This window comes from Bufo bufo, chromosome 10 (assembly GCF_905171765.1).
Source record: "Bufo bufo chromosome 10, aBufBuf1.1, whole genome shotgun sequence".
Lineage (NCBI taxonomy): Eukaryota > Metazoa > Chordata > Amphibia > Anura > Bufonidae > Bufo > Bufo bufo.
In genome coordinates, this window is record NC_053398.1 from 63519690 (window position 1) to 63543989 (window position 24300).

The window sequence follows — 24300 nt, forward strand, 5'->3', positions numbered from 1 at the left end:
ATCGATTGATCCCACCCTTGCTGCCATCTAAGGGGGGAGGTGTGACGCGATGTCACGTCCCTGTCCGGATCTTATTAAAAAAATGACTGTCAGTTTAGAAAAATTAACCACATCTAATCTGGAAACAGGACGTCCATATATGGTCGTTCCTGTAGCCCTTTGGAGACCACAGACTCTAATCACCCCCTGCTGAGATCACCTCACACCTTGGAAAGCTTCTAAGGACAGGCCCCAGCCCATGCGTCTCCTGCCCACCTTTGAAACCATGAAAGCTAAACACATGCTAGTTGGCCCTTCCTTGCAGCCTGCTCAATTTACACATCAGAAGCAGAGATAGCTGGGAGGGGGGAGCGCATAGGAGAGACATGTGAACCGTGCTCTGAGAACCCCAAAAAGCATATTGGGGCTATATGGAGTTATGACCCAAAAATGTAGGTACCCTCAAAGTGCACCTCTCACCCAGAGGAACCAGGAGAGTCCAAACTTGGCAGCTCTGGGGTCTTCCCAGACTGGGAAATGGGTTACTAGTCACCTGGAGGGGAGAGAGGTGTGGTGTCACCCATAGAATCGTCCATAAATTCATGGGGGACCCCGCACAAGTGCCCGGTTTTTCATATTTATTACGCCGGCAAAGTTATGGGCCTCTTTTGTAAAATTAGGGAAAAGTGGCCTGGCTGGCAGCAGGGAGGGGCGAACAAGCCCTCCCAAAACCCTCCTGCCGGAACACCCACCGTGCAGCCCTTGGCCAGCGATTGGCTGGGCCAACCCCCCTTACCCTCCCACAGAATGGGGCATAAAGGTCAGTGCGCAAGGGGAGAGGGGAGCTTTTTGCCCTGTGGTCACATCGCCGATAGGCTGTCCGTTGGAACGTAAGTTTGTGCCTGGATTTTGCATAGGCAAAATCCAAGATAGTATTTCTCTTTTTATCCCTGTTTATTTTCCACATGATTCCAGCTTGCTATTGTAATATTTTTCTGTAAATTTTTGTATGCATTGTTTGTGTCACTTCTGTGTTACTTATAGTAAAAGATATTTTCATATCTTTTAAATTGTCTCTCTCTTATTGCTCTAAGCCCCACTGCAACAAAGTACTCGTACGCCCTGAAGAGACCTACCTGTTTTATAGTAGACTGATATTAGAGACATAACTGTTTTATGACTCGATTGGGTTAGCTTGTAGCGTGATAGTGGGCTGATCTGTGAGTGGTCCAATCCCCTATCCCTACAATTATAGAGTCGTTCACTCACGAACGTGGTGGCAGCAGAAAATAAGGGGGGTGCAGGATTGACTGTTTGGGTAATTCTGAATCTCCCCCCTGTCGCGGTCCACCCTCGGTTGGGCTTTTCTCCACGCTGGGGCGTCCTGACGGTCAAAAGTCTGATTTAAACGGGGGTGGTCACCCCTTCCTACAATCGCCTTCAAGATTTCTCCCGTGCATCCCCCATTCTCTGGAACTCGCTACCCTAACATATCAGACTATTACCTACATTGGAATCCTTCAAAAGAAACCTAAAAACCCACCTCTTCAGACAAGTCTACAACTAGTGACCCTGCTGCCTCCATACCGCCATGACCAACTTCACCCTAACCTACTGTGTCCTTCTCCCATACCATGTAGATTGTAAGCCCTCACGGGCAGGGCCCTCTCTCCTTCTGTACCAGTTTGTAACTCGTCTTATTCATGCTTAGTACAATTGTCTGTATTATGTATGTATACCCCTTTTCATATGTACAGTGCTATGGAATGAATGGCGCTTTAATAATAATAAATAATAATATACAGGTTTCAGTTTTCCAGTCTTCTACTCATATTCCAGCAGGTCTTCCCTGACTGATTCAGTCTCCTTGGACTTAGACAAACCAATAATTGTCCAGATTATTGGGAATCAGATTTCTGATATTTCTTTTTGCTCCTTCTCCCCTAGGACAGACGAACATAGCCTAAAAAATTAATTCCATCTATGTTTCCCTCCCCCGTTAAATACTTATGCAAGACAGATTTATGGGGAGCATGACATTTACAGAGAATCAACAGGCATCGGAAAGGTTTCCCCTAGTAAAGGGTTTCATATTTTATTTACTGATTCCTAGAAACAAATCGAGATAGATACTCATTAACTGAATTAATTTAGTTACTGGTTAAATGCCTTTAAAATCAATAGCTATTGTTATGAATTGCTATAGGCAATTGATCAAGAATGTATTCTGACATTTGGAGTCAGGAAGGAATTTTCCCTCTCCAAATACAGAATGCCTCAATTAGTATTCCAAGAAAATAATATGTTAAATGTGATGTTTACTGGTGTCTTAATTCTCATAGGTATTTGTACAAACTCTGGTAGATATATACCTCATTCACACGTCAGTGATTCATGTTCTCCACGGACAGCACATGTACCCATTCATTTTAAAGAGTGTTTTTACACATCAGTGTTTTAGCACAGTCTGTGGGTCCATGGTTATAGCACAAAAGCATGCTCTATCGTGTCTGTGTTTATGGATCTATCACGCCCAGTGGCGTACATAGAGAAGTAAGTGCCCCATAGCAAGGATCAAACCATCCCCCCTACACAGGACCAAAGGGTTTCTGCCTAAACGTTGCTAAAAGTTGTTCCTTTACAGGGTAGAGTCCTGACCAAGTTTTCACCCCCAGTAGAAGAGGAGTTAATCCCAACTGGGCCCCCCTTGCATGGTCTGCCACTATGGTAGTTACGCCCCTGATCACACCTATTATAGTCTATGGGTCTGTGAAAAACATGGGACGCAACACAGATGCCATCCGTGTTTCATCTGTGTTTCAGGGACCATTAAGAGGAGATGCTCTGAAAATGAATTTTGTCTGTGGAACATGGAACAAACACGGATTATTCACAGAAATCTTCACGGATGAATCATTGAACATCTTATCACGAATTTGATCACAGATATGGACATTAGTGAGGCCTTAGTTGTACATAAAAAGAAGAAAGGACACAGCTGCAAAAAACACAAAACATTAAAAATGTCTGCTAAAACACATGCAGACAGAATTCTGCCAAAACAATTGACCTGTTACTGTGCCTGAGCAACACTTTCCAGTCAAATGATGGAAACATCAACTTTGATTACTAACATCTGAAAACCACACATTTTAAGAGAGAAGAGTTTAGACTTCCTAAGATCCCCACGGTTATAACCTTAAACCCATAAGGTATGAGAACGAAAAGTCTTCCCGCTCCCCATATGATGGTCAGACTGAAAAAAATATTCAGAGAAGTATTTTATGTATTTTGATGACCATTTTGCCAATAAATCTAAGCCTTTTTTTGCGGTGATCAACAGTTTGCGGTACGACTACATGGCGATGTCTCGTGCAACAAGAAAGATATCATATAATGTATATGAATGGTGTTGCAATGAGTCATGCTCTAACACAACAGTCACAAAAAATCCATCCAAGTCAGATTTTTTTGCGACTGTTGCGTCGCAGGCACAGGATGTTATCAGATGCCGAAACTAAAGTGCAGGATTTGTGGCTGCAAAGGTATGCATCCAGTTGCACTTCTTTGAGGGTGTGGCAGGTCCTCTTCTGGGCTTATACACAGTTTTGTCATCAAAAAGGCCATAAAACTGCATATGTTTTTTCTTCTTGTCACATGCATTTATAGCATAGCTTTTTTTGTAGTGCTTTATTGTTTACGTGTGAAATGTGTTCTTTTTTCCTGTAGAGAAGGGTATGGAAAAATGGGAAAAAAAACTCCATAGCTACAACATGCTGCGATTAAAAAGAAAAAAAACAAACAAACAAAAAAAAACCCACCATGGACAAAAACAAAATGCATTCAATTGAAGCAAATGCACCTATAAAAAAATGCATGTGTGTAATGCATTTCATACTTCCCATAGACCTACAGCAACCACACCAAAGACGCATGCCAAAAAACATGGCTGTGTGAATCCAGCCGTAAAGGAGTTGTCTGACAAGCATTTATGCCACTTATCTGACATAGACATAGAAGTCAGATAAAGTAGGTGATGTAGAGGATGACTTTTTCGTTTTATTACAATTTTGTAATTCAAAATTTCTTCCATTTATTACAAAAATCTTAAATTCAATTCATCAGAAATCTCAAGAGTTGCACTTTGCATTCTGTATTGTCTGGGAGTGCACGCATATACTGGGAAACTGGGTGGGCCTGGGAGCCCATACCAAGTTTTGCTATGGGGCCCTATGAGACAGCAGCAGTGATGTCCCTGTAGACTGCACCCATAACCACTGCAGCCAATCAGTGGACTCAGTGCTCTTGTGCTGTTTAACGCTGTGGCCAGTGATGGATGACATTATGTTATGGCTGTAATGACAGGAAGGAGAGGATCAGATTTGGAGGAACACGGGGATAGAAGCTGGTAAATATAGTTTTGCACCTTAAAGTCAGTGTAGTAATTGAAATTGTATTAGGTATCTTTAAAAAAAAGTATTCGGTGGAGTTCATTATTAAAGGATAACTGTCACATTTAGACCCTAATTTCAATTTTCATATATGTAGTTACTAACATGATATTCCAGAATTTACTATTAGACTGACTTACCCCATATTTAATAAGATTCAGCCCTTAGCAACCAGTCTGCATAAAACTGCAATTTCACGATTCAGTTAAGATGGCCGCCACTGCCCTCACCCTGAGGCTAATCCCGCCTGGCCTCACTACCCACAATGCATTGAGCTCCTCACATGCACTAGCCAGTACCAATAGCCCCCCAAAAGTGTCAGTAACCAGAGCCCTCCCCCCTAAAGGGTTAACCTCCTGCAGCACAAAGGGGTCCTCTTACCACATGTTGCTTTCATTTATACACTGAGCAGATGGCAGATCTCCCTTCCCTGGTCGGCGCTGCTTCAACTCTGCATCCTCCAGCTCTGCTGAGTGAGGGAGCGTCTGCCAAGCGCAGGGACAGGGAGAAGTGCACACAGCCCAATGTCACGGATGATGTTGCAGATAGCTGAAACTTATGAATAAACGTCCGACTGGCTTGATCCCAAACTAAGGAGCATATAGGTGAGCCCTATAAAACCCTAAGAACTCTCCCTGACTGCTATGCCTATGCAAGGGTCTCAATGGTAGACGATTGCATGCCCACGTACCTAAGACTGTGTGACACCTGAAAACCCTATAATAGTGAAGGGACACGACCACCGTCTCCCTGCACTTAATACGGATGGAGTCAAGGTCACCTAGAATCAAGCCAGCAAGGAAACACAATACATGAAAAGACTTATCTGAGTAAACCGCAAAGTGAGGCAATATGGGAGGGAATATAAAGGGAGACGATTAGTCTAAATAGGTGACACCTGAAAGAAGGAAAAGAGATGACAAAGTGAAACCAAAACAAAGAACATCATGCAAGAGGTAGAGAAGGACGTCTGCCAGACCTTCTCACAGAACTGGCGGTGACACCCGGGCACTGTTATCAGCTGCTGGGGAGGACCTGGCTTTAATCATTTACTTACAGTCCCTGGCTGTCAGTAATGTGACCCTGCACGCTGCGTGCTCCGTCTATCAACAGATAGACGGACCATGCCTAGCAACCCTATTTTAAGCACAAGTAAAAGTAGGCAGGACAGGGAACAAAAATGTGGAATTAAGGGGTAATTGAATACACGGTGAAAAGTTGAAATAGGGCCACCAAGGAGATATTAATCACCACAATCCAATACTCAAAACAAAAAAAAAATGACAGATATCCTTTAAGTCTAGCTACATCCAGAAAATAAAATGGATCCTCGAGAGCCATCTCATTACATGTCAGGTTTCTTGGCTCCTTCTATATTTTTGACTGTGCGGCACAGTTCTGTGCTGTGCACCCTGGATATTGTCATATGATATGCTGACACTGGCATTTTTAACAATGGGTGGCGGCCCAGTAACGTGATCTTTGCACAGGGCTTGCCATATAGCAAGCCCTGACTAACATAACCTGTCTCTTGTGCGTAGCTCCTTTTTATTTTTCACATACTAGTATACATACATAAAAGCACTTTCTTATCATTCTTAGATTAAATTAGTTTATTTTAGTATTCTACGCCAACAAATCCTGTGCTAACAGTCAAATATAACACATACAGGAAACAGAATGACTCACATATGGGTATAATTACTGGCGCTTGGCAACCCCTTCCTATTTCAGTATTATACTCCAAACACTACAAAACAACAACACACTCATCCAGTGTGCAGCAAACACCTATACCCTTACTGCAAGCCTCCCTCCCCCTCCGCGTTCAGCACTCCAGGTCGGAATGTGTGAGGCACATTCCACAAAGCGTCAGAATTCCATCCTGAGGATTCACTTCCCAAGCAGTCCCCTAGGCTCCACTCCTGCCCGATTACCTGCCAGTGTCCTCGCAGTCGCAAGGAATGATAACATGCACATTTGTCAAGGCGAGGCTATCTCTTTCTGACTCTGAAACCTGCATTTTTAAGAATAAGGGCCCTTTTACACTGGCCATTGATCTGGTCAGTTATCAGGGACAAATATTCACTCCCATTGTTTTGTCCATGTTAAGGTGCCGCTGATCACAAAAAAAGAGCAAAACATTATTTTGCCAAGTGATTACATCTTCCATACCGCACCTAAAATGGTAATTTGTTGGTGGCATATCGCCGTGTGAAAACAAAGGATGTGCTCCCAACAATGTGCAAACTGAATGGGGTGAACTAAATATTGTTTGTTCTTCGTTCACTTTCCATAGACCTGTGTGAAAGGAACTTTGAATGAGCATCCAGTGGCATAGCTTGGGTTGCCAGCACCCGGGGCAAGCCAAAAATTGTGCGGATCACAGCCCCCTGTAAGAGATCGGGTGCTGCCAGGCAGCAGGGGGCAGTTATGTACACAGTTCTTAGTATATTCTAACTTGAAGCGTCCCCATCACTATGGGAACGCATCTGTGTTAGAATATACCATCGGATCTAAGTTTTCACGATCTAACTCAAATCCGATGGTATATTCTAACATAGAGGCGTTCCCATGGTGATTGGGACGCTTCAAGTTAAAATATACCATCGGATTGGAGAAAACTTCGATCCGATGGTATATTAATAGGGACTCCTGACTTTACATTGAAAGTCAATGGGGGACGGATCCGTTTACAATTGCACCAATATTGTGTCAATGTAAACGGATCCGTCCCCATTAAATTACATTGTAAGTCAGGACGGATCCGTTCGGCTCCGCACCGCCAGGCGGACACCAAAACGCTGCAAGCAGCGTTTTGGTGTCCGCCTCCAGAGCGGAATGGAGGCGGAACGGAGCCAAACTGATGCATTCTGAATGGATCCGCATCCATTCAGAATGCATTGGGGCTAAACTGATCCGTTTGGGGCCGCTTGTGAGAGCCTTGAAACGGATCTCACAGGAGGACCCTGAAACGCCAGTGTGAAAGTAGCCTTAAGTTACTTTCCTTTAATTAACACATAGTGACACAGCAAACTTCATGGTTTTCATATTCACAAGAAGTGCAAAGTGCAAAATTTTAAAGGGGTTCTCTAGGATTTACATATTGATGACCTGTCCTGAGCACCCCCGCCGATCAGCTGTTTGAGGAGGCCGCAGTGCTCCTCGCAGCTTACCAAGCACAGCAGCATACATTTTATAGTGGTTGAGCTCTCTATTGGATTCCCTTGAATGGAGCTGAGTTGCTCCTAGGCCATTTGACTGATGAATGTGATGTCTCATGGCCCAGGGAGGCCTAAGCAGTCATGGTGAACCATGGCCTCTTCGTACAGCTAACCGGCTCCCCAGAGGATAGGCAATCAAAATGTAAATTCCAGAGAACCCTTTTATTTTAATGGATGCAATATATACAAGGTGCTGCTGACGCTTAAAGTGAATGTGTCTGAAACTGACCTATTGTTTAAATCATGTTTTCATGTTTAACATATTTTTAAAGAATTTTTGTTGATGTTATTTTTAAAGAGGACCTTTCACTACAATAAAAAAAATCTAAACTAAGCATACAGACATGGAGAGTGGCGCCCAGGGATCTCCCTGCACTTATTATCCCTGGGCACCGCTCTGTTCTCCCGGTATCTTCAGATTTTCGGCTCAACTGGGAGGAGCCTGCTGGTGTCTCCTTCTCCCAGGCTGGAGTGCTGGCCAATCGTAGCTCTCAGCTCATAGCCTGAGAGTTTTTTTTTCTCTCAGGCTATGAGTTGAGCGCTGCGATTGGCCAGCGCTACAGCCTGGGAGAAGGAGACGCCGGCAGGCTCCTCCCAGTTGAGCCGAAAATCTGAAGCTACCGGAGCCTATACCGGGAGAACGGAGCGGCGCCCAGGGATAATAGTAAGTGCAGGGAGATCCCTGGGCGCCGCTCTCCATGTCTGTATGCTTAGTTTAGATTTTTTATTGTAGTGAAAGGTCCTCTTTAATTTCCCATGTCACTATATATATTTAAACAAAAAACATAAAATCCTACAGTTTTTGCACTGGCCACGAAGCCTAATAATAGGCTCCACTTCTTGGTCTGTACAGATCACTTTACTGCAGTTATATTATTCTAAACCTGCCTGTAATGATAAGGAGATATCACCTGGCAGCCTGCGAGCATCTTTCCCTCACCGCGCCTGCACTGAATACTGAACGGCGCGAGATTTCACCAGAGCACAGGGCTGGCAAACAGATGCGAGCGCTGCCTGGCCCTGTCAATCAGGACTTGGAGGGAGGCGACAAAGATGGGAGAACAGAGCCTCTATGAGCAGGAACAACGCCCCCCCCCCTGCTCCTAGAGGCTAATTAGCATATTATAAAAGTTAGATTTCTGGCGTAACGGGGGCATAGATAAAAGTAGGAATAGGATAGTAAGGTTTAGCTGACATTAGCACATCGCTAATATCAGCTAGCTTAATAGGGTTAAATCTGGTGACAGAATCCCTTTAAGAGCAGCGCAGGCAAGATGGCAGCCCCCATAGTCATGTTCAGGGAAAATAATAAAAAAAATCTGCAGTCAGAAAATAAAATCAGATTAGATAAAAATGATGTGTGTCACTATCTGGGTTTAAGTGGCAGATAACATTTTTGGTGACACATTTCCTTTAATGTTCTTGAACACAAACTAAACAGAATATAACTACACACGTCACTCTATAACTTGAGTCACTGTTAAGTCCACTAGAGCCCCACTCTGAGACTATTTTATTACACCAATTCTTCTACATACACTTGCACATAGTTTTAGAAGGAACTCAGCAGGAAGGTTGTTGCAAACATTTTGGAGAACTAACCACAGATTGTATTGCATGATGGATAACCATCTGCCTGTCAAGCTGTTTTGAAAAAGCACAAAAAACTCGGGCAACATTTAGGATCGTAGACACAGTGGTCAGCCATAGAAACAGTACAGCAGATGAAAGACGTTTATTTCCCATTGAAATCGGAAGATGCCCAGAAGTGCCATCAACAGACGATTGGCAGAACCCATCTTCTGATTGACGAAGTCTAGCTACAAGTTGTCTTTAGATAAGAATGGCCACCCCTTCAACGTGGAAACAAGCAAACCGATTAAACTATGCACAAAATCATAGGAATTGGGGTGCATAGAAATGTCAGCAAGTGCTCTGGACTGATAAGTCAAAATTTGATATATATTTGACTATAACAGCAGGCAGTTTATTTGCCGAAGGGCTGGAGAATGGTACGATAATGAGTGTCTGCAGGCAACAGTGAAGCATGGTGGAGGTACCTTGCAAGTTTGGGGGTGCATTTCAGCAAATGGAGTTGGGGATTTGGCCAGCATAAATGGGGTCCTAATGCTAAGAAACATAGGCAGATACTTATCCATCATGCAATACCATCAGGAAGGAGTCTGATTGGCTCCAAGTTTATTCTGCAGCAGGACAACTACCCCAAACATACAGCCACTATCATTAAGAACTATCTTCAGTGTAATGAAGAACAAGGAGTCCTGGAAGTGATGATATGGCTGATGATCTTAATATTAAAACTCTTAATATCAAGTCTGTCTTGATTGTGTCTGAGACTACACAAAGAGACTGAAGGATTTGAGCAAGCCTACATTTACAGAAGATCTGTGGTTAGTTCTCCAATATGTTTGGAACAACCTTGATGCAGAGTTCCTTCAAAAACTGTGTGCAAGTGTACCTAGAAGAATTGATGCTTTTTGAAGGTAAAGTGTGGTCACACACAGTTTTGATTGATTTGATTTAGATTTCTCTTTTATTCACTTTGGATTTTTCTAACTGAATATGTCTCTATTAACACTTTTATTTTTTACAGTATTCTTACTTTGCGTATTTTTTCCACACATGCCTAACACTTTTGCACAGTACTCATGCCATATGGTCTGCACTAACCCATGCCTTGCTCTCTTGAGCATTACCACACCACTTCTTTAACAATTTCATTAACTCTGTAGCACCTTAGGACTTTACAGACCAGGCCACAACTCCTATGGCTATCCAGGTCTCTGCTACAACTGCTTACTTGTTCCTACTGAGATGGTTTCTCTCACAACCCTCAACTGGACACAGCTTCAGCCGCTATCGGGTATGAAGTAAGAACTGACTCTCTCCAGACTGATGTTCCAAGGCCAATGATGTCACATTCATTGGTCCCACATGCCTATTTGCAAGACAATGGGCCTGGGCTGCAATACTAAGCACTACCGCTATGCAATTTATGATGCTGTGCTTGGTAAGCTGTGAGGAGGCTGTGCAGTACGCAGCCCTGCAGGGTATTGCGATGGTGAGGTCACGGTTAATAGGCAAAACGAGGGTTGCTCTTGGTTACTCAAAGTTTATAGAAGACCCTGGGCAGGAGTACAGCAATGATGGAGAGGCTGGCACAGAAGTCCTCTGGGGCACTCTCTGTAAATAGGGACCAGGCCAGGTGGTAGGTCAGGTGCCCTAGGTGTTGTAGGTTTAATGTGCCTGTGGCAAGATCCCTTAAAGTTCGTGACGCCAATGCCGGTAACGGTGGCACACCGATTTGTTGCAGTAATAATGGAGGAACACAAGTTGCAGTGAACCAAAACTTCCTTTTACTGAAACAGTTAACTATTTACAGTCCTTTGTTCAGTTCCACAAGTAAGAGGCAGTAACATGCAGGCTTGACATAAATTGGCAGGTACAATGTTCTTGCAAGATACTCAGAGGGTTAAACACTTACAGATCATGCTGCACTTTTCCTCAGAATCCTGTCTGTCTTTATCCCAAGGCCCGTATGCCCTATTGCTGGCTTTATCCTTGGTTAGGGAAACTTCCTCAGGTATATGACTCCTTGCTTTGCAGATATATCCTTCTGCCCTTCAGCTCTCTGTTTAGCTGGAATTATGGCTCTGCACTGTACTCTTGTGGGAACTGGGTTTCTCAGGAGGCAGGCTCTTCTCCTGGTGGCAAGCTAAAAGCCTGGGCTATCTAGCTGCATGTCAGAAGCTACACCTCAGCTACTGTCTGGCTAAGGTGACTCTTGACTTCTGTACATACTGACCTGACTGACTCTCTCTGGTCTGGACCTGGCTATTTATACTAGGGGGTTCCCTAGCTCCCTCTACAGTCTAGGAGGAGAAATTACACCCCTAATAGGCCTGGTACTCAGGAGATACATTAATAAAATGACAATCATACATTAAAATAGCATATAAAATACAATAACCATGTTCCACAGGAGGTGGAGAACAATGTGACCCAATTGACCCTTGTGTAGTGCCCACTCTTACGTAGTGGGACACTACAGCTGCAACATTCACTGGAGTGTTACATCTTCTTCAAGCAGCTGATTGGCAAAGGTGCTAGGTGTCGGACCCCCATCAATCAAATATTGATGACCTATCCTGAGGATACATCATCAATATCAAACTCCTGAAAAGGATCTTTAAATGATCTTTGAAATCACATCAGGTGAAAACAGTGTTCAACTCTATTTCCGTTCTGAAGCGTACTGCCTGCTGCTGACTTATTCTGGACTCATGAAGATATGAAGGAACATACTTTAAAGTATAAATAATAGTAGTAATAATAATAATTATACTACACGTACATGTACAACTCAAAATTGACATCATAGGATTACAGCCTAATATACAATTAAAACACACGGAGTGTGGGCCCTGCTCTTAAGAGCTTACAATCAGGGGAGGGCTGGCAGCCTTAGTCCTGGGGGGCAAATCCAGTCAAGTGGCCCATTTTTATTTTGCAGACTTTTATTTTCTTTTATACAGGAACACATTGCATTTACTGCCCCCCAAGGTGGCACATGTAGCCAATTCTTTTGCCCTCCCATTTTTTAAAGCCCCCTTCCTATTTAAAAATGTGGCACACATAGAGTGCTGTGCCAATTCTAAAAGCCCGGTAGGAATGGAAAAACGTGGCGCATAGTGTGCCGCGCAAAATGTTTAGCCCCACCCATTATTAAAAGCCCCTCCTATATATAATAGGCCACTCCCAACAAACACTGTACAGCTGAGATTCTATTGTTGAGGCCTGTTTCTACACATCATACGGAGAGGGGAGGGCCTGTCCTGGCTGCACTGCCTGCTTCACATTATACAATAGACAACAGCAGGCTACAGGCAGGAAGCTCCTCCGCTCTCCTCCCTCCCCAGATCCTGCTTAAGACCTGTGGTTCCCCCCACCATCTGCCACCCACCCGTGGCCTGCTGCCCCTTTGGCCGTCCTCACCCACCTCTGATTCCTCCTTCTGCAAATGGCAGGGGGAGGAGCCGGATCATCTCCTCTCCCACATAGCGCCACATACCTCTTACATCCAGTGATGTCACCTTTGTTGTAGATGTTCTCTTTTCTCATCTTCTCCATTCAGACCAGACCGCCATGATGATTTTTTAGCCATCTCCCGTCCCTGCAGAGATTGACATCTTTCCCACATTTCCATCATTTTCTGAACACCCTTTTCTGCCACCCCCAATACTATACTGCAGAAACAGAAATACTACTACCACATAGATAGTGCCCCCTTCAACAATTATTGGCACACAGTGCTCTAAAAAATAACTGCGCCAAGACACCAATAGTATAAAGATAATGTCCCTCAAAAATAATTGTGCTAAGCTGATACTATGCCAGGGTGCCTCCCAAAAGTAACAGTGCTCCCCAAAATCCCACCAATAGAAATAATTATCTGCCAGAGCACACTTAGTAGTAATAAGGCCCCTAAAGTGCCCATACTAGTAATCATGTTCCTCATAGCCCCCCAGTAGTAGTAAAGCTCCCCATAATACCCCCTAGTAGTAATAATTCTCCCTATAATATGACAGTACATGAAATACCCCCTCTTAGTGCCCGCAGTTGAGCTAATGTCTCCATAATGTCTGCAGTATAAAATACCCCTATATAGTGCCCCTCATAGTGCTCCTGTCCCTCTTCCCCATAGTGTCCCCCATAATATTCTAGTAAAAAAAATGTCCCTTCTTAGCTCCTATAGTGCTCCTCTCCCCCATAATGTGCCAGTAAAAATGCCCCTTCTTAGTGCCCCCAAATAATGCCCCATAGGGCCGCTCTCCCCTATAGTGCCTCCCATAATGTGCCAGTAAAAAATGCCCCCTTAGTGCCACCAGATGTCATAGTGCCCCCCATAATGTGCCAATAAAAAAAGGCCTCTTTAGAGCCCCATAGTGCCCCCAAATAATGCCCCTATAGTGCCAACAGATGCCCCATAGTGCCGCGCTCCCCTATAGTGCCCCCCATAGTGTGCCAATAAAAAAAAGCCCCTTTAGAGCCCCCAGATGCCCCCATAGTGCTCCTCTCCCCCATAGTGCCCCCCAGTAATGTGCCAGTAAGAAATGCCCCCATAGTTCCCCCCCAAAATGGGCAAGAAATAAATGCCCCCAGAGTGCCACCCCAAAAAATGGGTCTGTAAGAAATGCCAGATGCCCCCATAGTGCCAGCTCCCCCCACAAAAAACAAACAAAAAACCCCCCACTAACATTTACCTCCATCAGCAGTGATGTGACGCAGGCCTCTTCCGGCCTGTGTCCCTGCTGTGTGCTGCCCGGCTCAGGCGGCGCGATGATAATGATGTCATCGCCGCGCCTGAGCTGGCCTCTGATAGGCCGCAGGCATTAGTGCCTGCAGCCTATCAAAACAGCCTATCAGAGACTCCTCCCCTGCCCTGCCGCAGCACAGGCATCTATATCTACTGCCCCCCCCCCCCCCCCCCCACCGCCGCCGGCAACTAGAACTAGGGCCGCACCGCCTGTAGTAATTGGCGGTGCGGCCCTGAGGAATAAAAAAATAATAATATTATTTGTTAAAGACTGCCCAGCAATTGCCTCCCAGCCCGCCCCTGCTTACAATCTATGAGAAAATAGGGGTGACACAAAAGATAAAATTGTTTTTTTTATGAAGTGGTCCAGCCATCTTTGTACTAAATGAAATGACTGTGGGGATTACTCTCAGAAGATGGAGTTAGGTTCTGAAGAATTAGGGGTGGGGGAGTAAACATGGAAGAGTCAGTTTAGGGAACATGATAAACCTGCCTGATAAGAAGGAAGTTGGCAGTTAACCTTATTTTTCAGGGCAGTGCAATCCAGACAGCTGGTGCAGCTGAAGAAAAGTCTTCAAAACAGGAGTGAAAGGTTCGAATTATGGAGAGTGGTAATCTTGGATCATTGCCAGCGCGAGGTGTAGCACTGTGGAGTGTTTTATTGGTGAAGGTGGGAAGTTTGAACTGTATTCTGTGGTGGATGGGCAACCAGTCAAGTGACTGGCATAGGCTAGAGGCATCAGTTTAGCCAGAGGAAAGATAGATTAGGCCTCTTTCACACTTGCGTTGTCCGGATCCGGCGTGTACTCCACTTGCCGGAATTACACTCCGGATCCGGAAAAACGCAAGTGTACTGAAAGCATTTGAAGACGGAACCGTCTTCCAAATGCGTTCAGTGTTACTATGGCACCCAGGACGCTATTAAAGTCCTGGTTGCCATAGTAGTAGTGGGGAGCGGGGGAGCAGTATACTTACAGTCCGTGCGGCTCCCCGGGCGCTCCAGAATGACGTCAGAGCGCCCCATGCGCATGGATGACGTGATCCATGTGATCACATGATCCATGAGCTTGGGGCGCCCTGACGTCACTCTGGAGCGCCCGGGGAGCCGCACGGACGGTAAGTACACTGCTCCCCGCTCCCCACTACACTTTACCATGGCTGCCAGGACTTTAGCGTCCCGGCAGCCATGGTAACCACTCTGAAAAAGCTAAATGTCGGATGCGGCAATGCGCCGAAACGACGTTTAGCTTAAGGCCGGATCCGGATCAATGCCTTTCAATGGGCATTAATTCCGGATCCGGCCTTGCGGCAAGTGTTCCGGATTTTTGGCCGGAGCAAAAAGCGCAGCATGCTGCGGTATTTTCTCCGGCCAAAAAACATTCCGTTCCGGAACTGAAGACATCCTGATGCATCCTGAACGGATTTCTCTCCATTCAGAATGCATTAGGATAATCCTGATCAGGATTCTTCCGGCATAGAGCCCCGACGACGGAACTCTATGCCGGAAGACAACAACGCAGGTGTGAAAGAGCCCTTACTTTGCTGCTGCATTTTGTACAGACTAAATGTAGGAGAGATTAGTGAGGGGAAGGCTGATTAGTAATGAGTTACAGTAGTCAAGACAAGAATGAATCAAAGCAACAATAGTTATGCTGTTTCCACTGTGATAAATGGACAGAGATGTCCTTGAGGCGCAATTGACAAGAGCGTGTAAGTGACTGAATATCGGAAACAAAGGAAAGATATGAGTCAAATATAACTCTAAGACAGTGGGTGTGCTGCCTAGGAGTTATGGTAGTACCACTGACTGAAATTGAGATATCAGTTTTAGGTAGATTAGTAAATGGAGGAAAGACGAGTTTTTGAGAGATTCAATTTCAGGTAGAAAGAGGACATGATTTTGTAGCATTGTTGAGTGATGTCATGGGATGAAGTATATAGTTTGGTGTCATCACCAGAGGTATGGTACTGAAAACAAAAAAACTGTGTAGAGAGAAAAGAATAGAGGACCTAGAACTGAACCCTAAGGAATCCCCAACATCAACAGGAAAAGGAGAGGAAGTAGAACTAGCGAATGATGCAATGAAAGTGTGGCCAGAGAGATAGGTAGAAAACCAAGAGAAAGCAGTGTCCATAAGGCCAATAGAGTGGAGCAAGGTGAGGAGGAGTTTGTACTCTACCATATCAAATGTTGTAGAGAGATCCAGAAGAATCAGTAGAGAATAGCTGCAGTTCCTTTTCAGGAGATTGTTAGACACTTTGGTGAGAGCAGTTTCCGTAGGGTGTAGAATTGCTAAAACTGAAAGCAAAGCGGAACATTTTAACCCCTTCCCAACCTATGACGTACTACTACGTCATGGGAACCACTGCGTTCCCGCAATTTGACGTAATAGTACGTCATAGTGATCGCGCGGGCACCGGAGCGGTGCGCACGTGATCACTACAGGGGCCCGGCAGTCTGTGGTAGCCGGGCCCCTGCTGTATCCACCGGCATCACTGTAAAAGCCGATCCCTGTCCGATAAACACCATAAAAAAAATACAAAATAAAAACGGTGCAACACCAAGCAATCAAAAAGGCGTATGTCCCACAAAATGGTATTAATAAAACCGTCACCTCATCCCACAAAAAATTAGCCCCTACCTACCTAAAAAATAAAAAAAAACGATAACTCTCGGAACATGGAGATACTAAAACATCATTTTTTGGTTTTAAAACTGCTATTATTGTGCTAAAGTGAAATACATAAAAAAAAAATACATATTAGGTATCGCCACATCCATAACAACCAGCTCTATAAAAAATATCACATGATCTAACCACTCAGATGAGCACTGTAAAAAAAAATGAAAACGGTGTAAAGAAAAGCCATTTTTGTCACATTATATCACAAAAATTGCAACAGCAAGTGATCAAAAAGGCGTATGCCCCCCAAAATAGTACCAATCAGACTGTCACCTCATCCCGCAAAAAATGAGACCCTACCTAAGAGAATCGGTCAAAAAATTTAAAAGCTATGGCTCAAAAATGCTATGATTGTGTAAAACTTAAATAAATAAGAAAAAGTAGACATATCAGGTATTGCCACGTGCGTAACGATCTGCTCTATAAAAAAGACACATGACCTAATCCCTCAGGTAAACGCTGTAAAAATAAAAAATAAAAACGGTGCCAAAACATAAATTTTTTGGTGACCTTGCCTCACAAAAAACGTAATATAGAGCAATTAAAAATCATATGTACCCCAAAATAGTACCAATAAAATTAGCACCTTATCCCGTAGTTTCCAAAATGTGGTCACATATGGCGTTCCTTTCCTACTGCGCCCTGCCGTGTGCCCGTACAGCAGTTTACGATCATATGTGGGGTGTTTCTGTAAACCGCAGAATCAGGGTAATAAATATTGAGTTTTATTTGGCTGTTAACCCTTGCTTTGCTACTGGAAAAAATGGATTAAAATGTAAAATCTTCCAAAAATTGGAAATTCTGAAATTTCATCTCCATTTTCCATTAATTCTTGTGGAAAACCTAAAGGGTTAACAAAGTTTGTAAAATCAGTTTTGCATACGTTGAAGGATGTAGTTTCTAAAATAGGGTCAATTTTGGGTGGTTTCTATTATGTAAGCCTCACAAAGTGACTTCAGACCTGAACTAGTCCTTAAAAAGTGGATTTTGGAAATTTTCCAAAAAATTTCAAGATTTGCTTCCAAACTTTTAAGCCTTCTAACGTCCCCAAAAAATGTAATGTAATTTTCAAAATGATCCAAACATAAAGTAGACATATGGGTAATGTAAAGTAATTACTATTTTTGGAGGTATTACTATCTATTATAAAAGTAGAGAAATTGACATTTGGAAATTGGTAAATTTGGTATTTTTTTTATGAATAAAAATGTTGTTTTTTTTACTCATTTTTACCACTGTCATGAAGTGTCACGGGGCGCCAAAGGCGCACTTGGTCTCCCATCAGCCGCAGACCTGCTGCTCAGTTTCGGGAGCGAGGATCTGTGTTTGGCCTCGTTCCCAGGGCGGCTTTGCTAGCTGGGATGCTCCCTGCTCCTAGGTCTGCCTCGAACGCCGAGCTGATCACTCGGTGCTCAACTTGTCTGTCTATCGGTCATGTGACGCTGGCCACGTCACATGACCCTCAGACCCCACTATAAATACAGGTAGCCTGCTGGCCACAGGTTGCCTGTTAATTCTAGGTTCCTGGCTATTTGTTGGACTACTGAATACTCACCTGATCCTGTTCCCTGACAATCCTTTGCCTGCTCCTCCTGTACTGCACATCCCTCCTGGTATTGTGACCTCTGCTCCCACCTGACTACTCTTTGCGGACTCCTCTGGTACTTCTTTACTCTCCTGGTATTTGACCCCGGCTTCTCCTGACCATTCTTTGCTTAACCCTTTGTACTGCGTAGCTCTCTTGGTTCTGACCCGTTCCGTTCACGTTCCGTATTTTGTCTTGTCTGTCTTCCCTGCACATATCCTAAGTAAGGGACTGTCGTCCAGTTGTCCCCTGTCATCAGGACTCGTGAGGCAAGTAGGCAGGGCCAGGGGTGAGGGTGGAGCGCAGTGGTCACTATCCTTCCCCCTGTGTGTGTGTGGATGTGACTGTTACAGATTAACAGGCCCAATAACCACTGTATCATGAATCCTCTTGTGACCCTGACTGACAATGTCTCTAACCTGACACAGATGGTGTAGGATCTAGGAGAGAAACTCCGTTCTTTTGAGTTAGGGCAAGGTTCTTCCACTCCTCAGCCCTCCAGTCCACATTTTGAGCCCCAGATCAAGCTCCCAGAAGCCTTTTCTGGAAACCGGAAGAGGTTTCTCTCCTTTAAGGAGAGTTGCAAACTCTACTTCCGTTTGCGCCCCGTGTCCTCCGGTTTCGAGAGCCAACGCGTGGGTATTATCATTTCTCTACTACAGGGTGATCCCCAGGACTGGGCATTCTCGTTACCTCCTGGGGCCAGTTGTCTAACTTCTGTGGAGGTTTTTTTTCAGGCCCTGGGTACCCTCTATGACGAACCAGACAGGGCCCTGGTAGCCGAGACGGCTCTTAGGGCACTGGTTCAGGGCCATCTCCCTGCAGAGGTGTATTGCACCCAATTCAGACGGTGGTGTGTCCCCTCAGGATTGAATGAACCAGCCCTGAAGAGTCAGTTTAGGTCTGGTCTGTCTGATAATTTAAAAGATCTATTAGTCAGTTATCAAATTCCAGAGACCTTAGAGGAGATGATGACCCTAGTTGTCCGACTTGACCGACGAGTTAGAGAGAGACGACAAGAACGACAGTTCTGTTCTCAGATGGTGGTCCAGCCAGAGGCCTTTTCCAGGGACAACACTGAGGTCTCCACCGAGGAACCCATGCAGGTTGGCATGACCCGGGGTAATCTTCGTCTCAGACGCGGAGAGTGCTTCTACTGTGGAGGTCCTGGCTATTGGATCAACAAGTGTCCAAAGAGGGTCCTCTCTGACAAGTCTCCTAAGGCAAGACAACCTAAAGACCAGGTACACCCTGATTTTTCTAAAAGCTTTTGGTACCCATAACAATTTCTCTGGGGGTCAATAAGTGACCGGGTAAGGCCTTTATTGATTCCGGTTCAGCGGCCAGCTTTATTGACTTTGAATATGCTAGCAAATTGGGTATTCCAATGTTTGCTTTACCCACACCTATCCATGTCATGGCTATTGATGCTACTTCCCTGATTGGTGGTACGGTGAGGTCATGTACCTCTGAAATTTCTCTAACCGTGGGTGTGTGCCACTCTGAGAGATGTTCTCTTTTAGTCCTGGAGAACCTACCGGTGAGGTGGTACTAGGGTTGCCTTGGCTCCGTTTACATAACCCCACAATAGATTGGTCCAAAAGAGAGTTGGTGAAATTGGGACTTAAGTGTGACTCATGCTTGTCCGTGGTCCAGGCTGGGGTTTCAGTAAGGTCTAATACATTACCCTCAGCTATTAAGGAATATTCTAATGTATTCTCATCCCCTACTCCAGAGGTTCTACCCCCCATAGACCTTATGATTGCACCATAGAGCTAATAGAGGGTGCCAAATTTCCTAAAGGGCGAATTTATAATCTTTCTAAGCCCGAACGCAAAGCTATGGAAGATTTTATTAAGGAGAGCCTTGCTAAAGGGCATATTAGACCTTCAGTCTCTCCTATGGGAGCAGGGTTTTTCTTTGTTAAGAAGAAGGATGTTGGTCTTAGGCCTTGTATTGATTACCGGAGATTAAATAAAATCACTGTCCAAAATAGATACTCTCTCCCATTGATTCCAGGTTTATTTAACCAGGTTCTGGGGGCAACCTGGTTTTCCAAGATTGACCTGAAAGGGGCATACAATCTAATCCGAATCAAGGAGGGAGACGAATGGAAGACAGCGTTCAATACTCCGATAGGACACTTTGAATATCAGGTGATGCCTTTTGGACTCAGCAATGCCCCAGCTGTGTTCCAAAACTTAATGAACGATATTCTTAGGGAGTTCGCTTGATGACATTTTGATATTCTCTCCTGATTTCGAATCTCATGTGTCTCATGTCAAACAAGTATTAGAGGTGTTGAGGGAGAACTAGCTATCCGCTAAGCAAGAGAAATGTGTCTTTGGTGTACAGGAGATACTGTTTCTAGGGCACGTTCTGACTCCTCACGCCTTTAAGATGGATCCTGGTAAGGTTTTGGCAATTAGGGAATGGGTAAGGCCTTCATCCTTAAAGGCCTTATAACGTTTTTTGGGTTTTGCTAATTACTATCGTAAATTTATCATAAATTTTTCTGTAATTGCTAAACCATTGACCAACCTTACTAAGAAAGGGGCGGATTTAGAGAATCGGTCTACCAAGGCCATTTCTTCATTTGAAACATTAAAAAAGGCATTTAGTAGCGCTCCCATTCTGATCCAGCCTGATCAGGAGAGACCCTTTATTGTACAGGGGGATGCATCCGAGGATGGCGCAGGAGCAGTCCTTTCACAAGGTCCTGCTAGCCTCACTAACCTGAGACCGTGTGCCTTCTTCTCCAGGAAATTCTCTCCCACGGATAGAAACTACGACATAGGGAATAGGGAGCTGCTGGCTATTAAATGGGCATTTAAGGAGTGGAGGCATTTTTTGGAGGGGGCAATGCATCGGGTAACTGTTGTCACTGACCATAAAAACCTAATGTTTCTCGAGTCTGCTAAGAGGTTGAATCCCCAGCAAGCCCGATGGGCTCTGTTTTTTACCCATTTTGATTTCTCCATAACGTTCAGGTTGGGAAGTAAAAATGTGAAGGCAGACGCATTATCTCGGAGCTTCCATGCTTTTCAACCCACTGAGGCACCGACTGAATCCATCCCACCAGCGAACATCTTCTTAGCTGCTCTAACCCAGGATATCTCGGCTCGCATTAAGGCTGAACAACATCTGGCACCGGCATCCACCCCAACAGATAAGTTGTTTGTTCCCGTACAATTTCGTCTCCAGTTGTTGGGGGAGTGTCACGATTCTGCCTTTTGTGGACATCCGGGTTTTGAGGGCACTAAGGATCTGGTTTCTAGATCTTATTGGTGGCCCACTCTGACCAGGGATGTCAAGTCCTACGTGTCAGCCTGTGAGGTTTGTGCCAGGTCTAAGACACCTAGGACTCGCCCTGCTGGTAACCTACGACCCCTACCCATTCCCAGTAGACCCTGGTCCCATATCTCGATGGACTTCATAACTGACCTACCGCTGGCGGAGGGTAAAACTGTGGTTTGGGTAGTGGTCGATAGATTTAGCAAGATGGTTCATTTCATTCCCCTGTCTAAACTTCCGAATGCAAAAACCCTGGCGTCTATTTTTGTGAGAGAGATTGTTCGTTTACATGGCATCCCGGAAAATATTGTTTCTGACAGGGGTGTGCAGTTTGTGTCCAAATTCTGGAGGGCCTTCTGTCAAAGATGTAAAATTTCATTGTCATTTTCTTCCGCCTACCATCCTGAGAGTAATGGGCAGACTGAACGCCTTAATCAGTCTGTGGAACAATTCTTGAGGTTGTATGTTGCTGATGACCAGCAATTATGGGTCAAATTCCTTCCGTTGGCTGAATTTGCTTTGAATAACCGTGTCAATTCTTCTGCTGGGGTCTCCCCTTTCTTTTGAAACCATGGTTTTCATCCCCGTTTTCATTCTGGTTCGTCCGTCTCCCCCTTTAACCCTGAAGCGGATAAACTCTCCTCCGAACTGTGCACAGTTTGGGCCCGGGTTCAATCGAACCTAGAAAAGGCTCAAAGTTCTCAAAAACTCAAGACCGATAGGAGACGTTAAAGGGGGGTGAACTTTCAGGATGGGGATAAAGTATGGTTGTCCTCCAAGAATCTATCTCTCAAGGTAGCTTCTAGAAAATTTGCTCCTCGTTTTATTGGACCGTATAAGATCACGGAGGTGATTAATCCGGTATCGTTTAAGTTGAGGCTGCCCGAGTCATTCCACATTCATAATGTATTTCATAAATCTCTACTTAAAAGGTATTTGGAACCTGTTGTACCGTTAATAGCCTCGCCTCCGCGGGTTCTTGTTAGTGATGCTGTCGAGTATGTGGTGTCTAAGATAGTGGATGTCAGGAGAGTGCGTAATTCCTCACAGTACCTGATTCACTGGAAGGGGTATGGACCCGAAAAGAGATCTTGGGTACCCGCCAGGGAGGTTCATGCTCCTAGACTTGTTCGAAAATTTCATTTAGAACACCCGGAAAGGCCATCGCCTGAAGTCTTGGGTCCGGTGGCCCCTCGTAAAAGGGGTGGTACTGTCACGGGGCGCCAAAGGCGCACTCGGTCTCCCATCAGCCGCAGACCTTTGTACTGCGTAGCTCTCTTCGTTCTGACCCGTTCCGTTCACGTTCCGTATTTTGTCTTGTCTGTCTTCCCTGCACATATCCTAAGTAAGGGACTGTTGTCCCCTATCATCAGGACTCGTGAGGCAAGTAGGCAGGGCCAGGGGTGAGGGTGGAGCGCAGTGGTTACTATCCTTCCCCCTGTGTGTGTGTGTGGACGTGACCGTTACATGAAGTGCGATATGTGACGAGAAAACAATCTCAGAATGGCCTGTATAAGTAAAAGCATTTTAAAGTTATCACCCCATAAAGTGACACATGTCAGATTTGCAAAAAATGGCCTGGGCAGGAAGGTGAAAACAGGCCCGGGGTTGAAGGGGTTAAAGATATTCCATTTTGATCTGTCCTCATGCAGACAGGACCTTTTTTCCATCCAAAGTAACAGAAACCTGATGAAATGCTGCTTTCCGTTTTCATTTTCTATTGAACTCTATGAGGACGGATCAAACCGGAATGCATTTAAAGTGTTCAGTTTTGCTTTCCATTTTAGTAATTCTGTTATTTTCTGTTTTACTCACATTTGAACGGATTGCTAAAATGGAAAGTGAAATGCTGATGTGAACTGCCCCTATCACTGCTGTAATATTTTTGTCTTTTTTTAAGGCAAAAGTATTTAATATCACATGGTGATAGCTAACTAGGTACCATGCTATTTTTGCTTTAGATCATTTCTGCTTGTTAAAAACTACATGATCACATGAGGGTGAGTTCACAAAGCTCCAAATCAGTTTTTTTCCAGACCTATGTCTCATAAATTGCACTGCAAAGAGTTGAAACATATTTTTGCATTATTTCTATGCTGTGTTGTCACTATGTGCAGTATAACCTTTATTGTGTCATCACTATGTGCATTATAATTGAGCTCTTTGCCACTTTGTACATAATGTTTTTAGGATTTATTTACTAGCGTATACACCCAGCATTGCATGGGTGTATATCTATCTATAAATATTTTCTAATGATATTTTCATTACTAGAAATACTCATTGTTGTCTTTGGCCCAATTAGAGAGGCAAAGAAAACAGCCAACATTTTTTCAATCATTCTGTTCTCTTTAACACTTAACAGTCGAATTTTTCAAGCTTTGCTTTAAATGTATGTAATAACTTTCATTCTTCTTGCAAACCTCTGGAACATGCAATGTACTTGTTTTTCTGGCCTATTCTGCTCTATTGAGGGCCACCCTGGCAGGAGGTTAATTGTAAAAGATTTTGGGTTTCTCCACCTGGCATATAAAGCAATGATTTAGGGAGCCTACTCTTGAACACGCTACATATAACTTGCTTGTAGGAAAAACACAGTGACTGTAAGTTAATACATCAGCACAGCCTAGCACGTGCCTTGTTGATGGTGATACTGAATGCCAGCTGTACTGGGAACTGTTTATCTTTTTCAGTTTGGACCAGATTCTTTTCGGGGTCTCTGTGGCTCTTGATGCACAGACTCTTC

The 24300-nt window shown here is 44.4% G+C and overlaps 1 long non-coding RNA gene across 1 annotated transcript in view; it reads right to left on the bottom strand.

The window, feature by feature from the left end:
- LOC120980549 overlaps positions 1-24300 on the bottom strand; it is an 80669-nt gene that overhangs the window by 47654 nt on the left and 8715 nt on the right. The gene's annotated exons all lie outside the window — the stretch shown is intronic.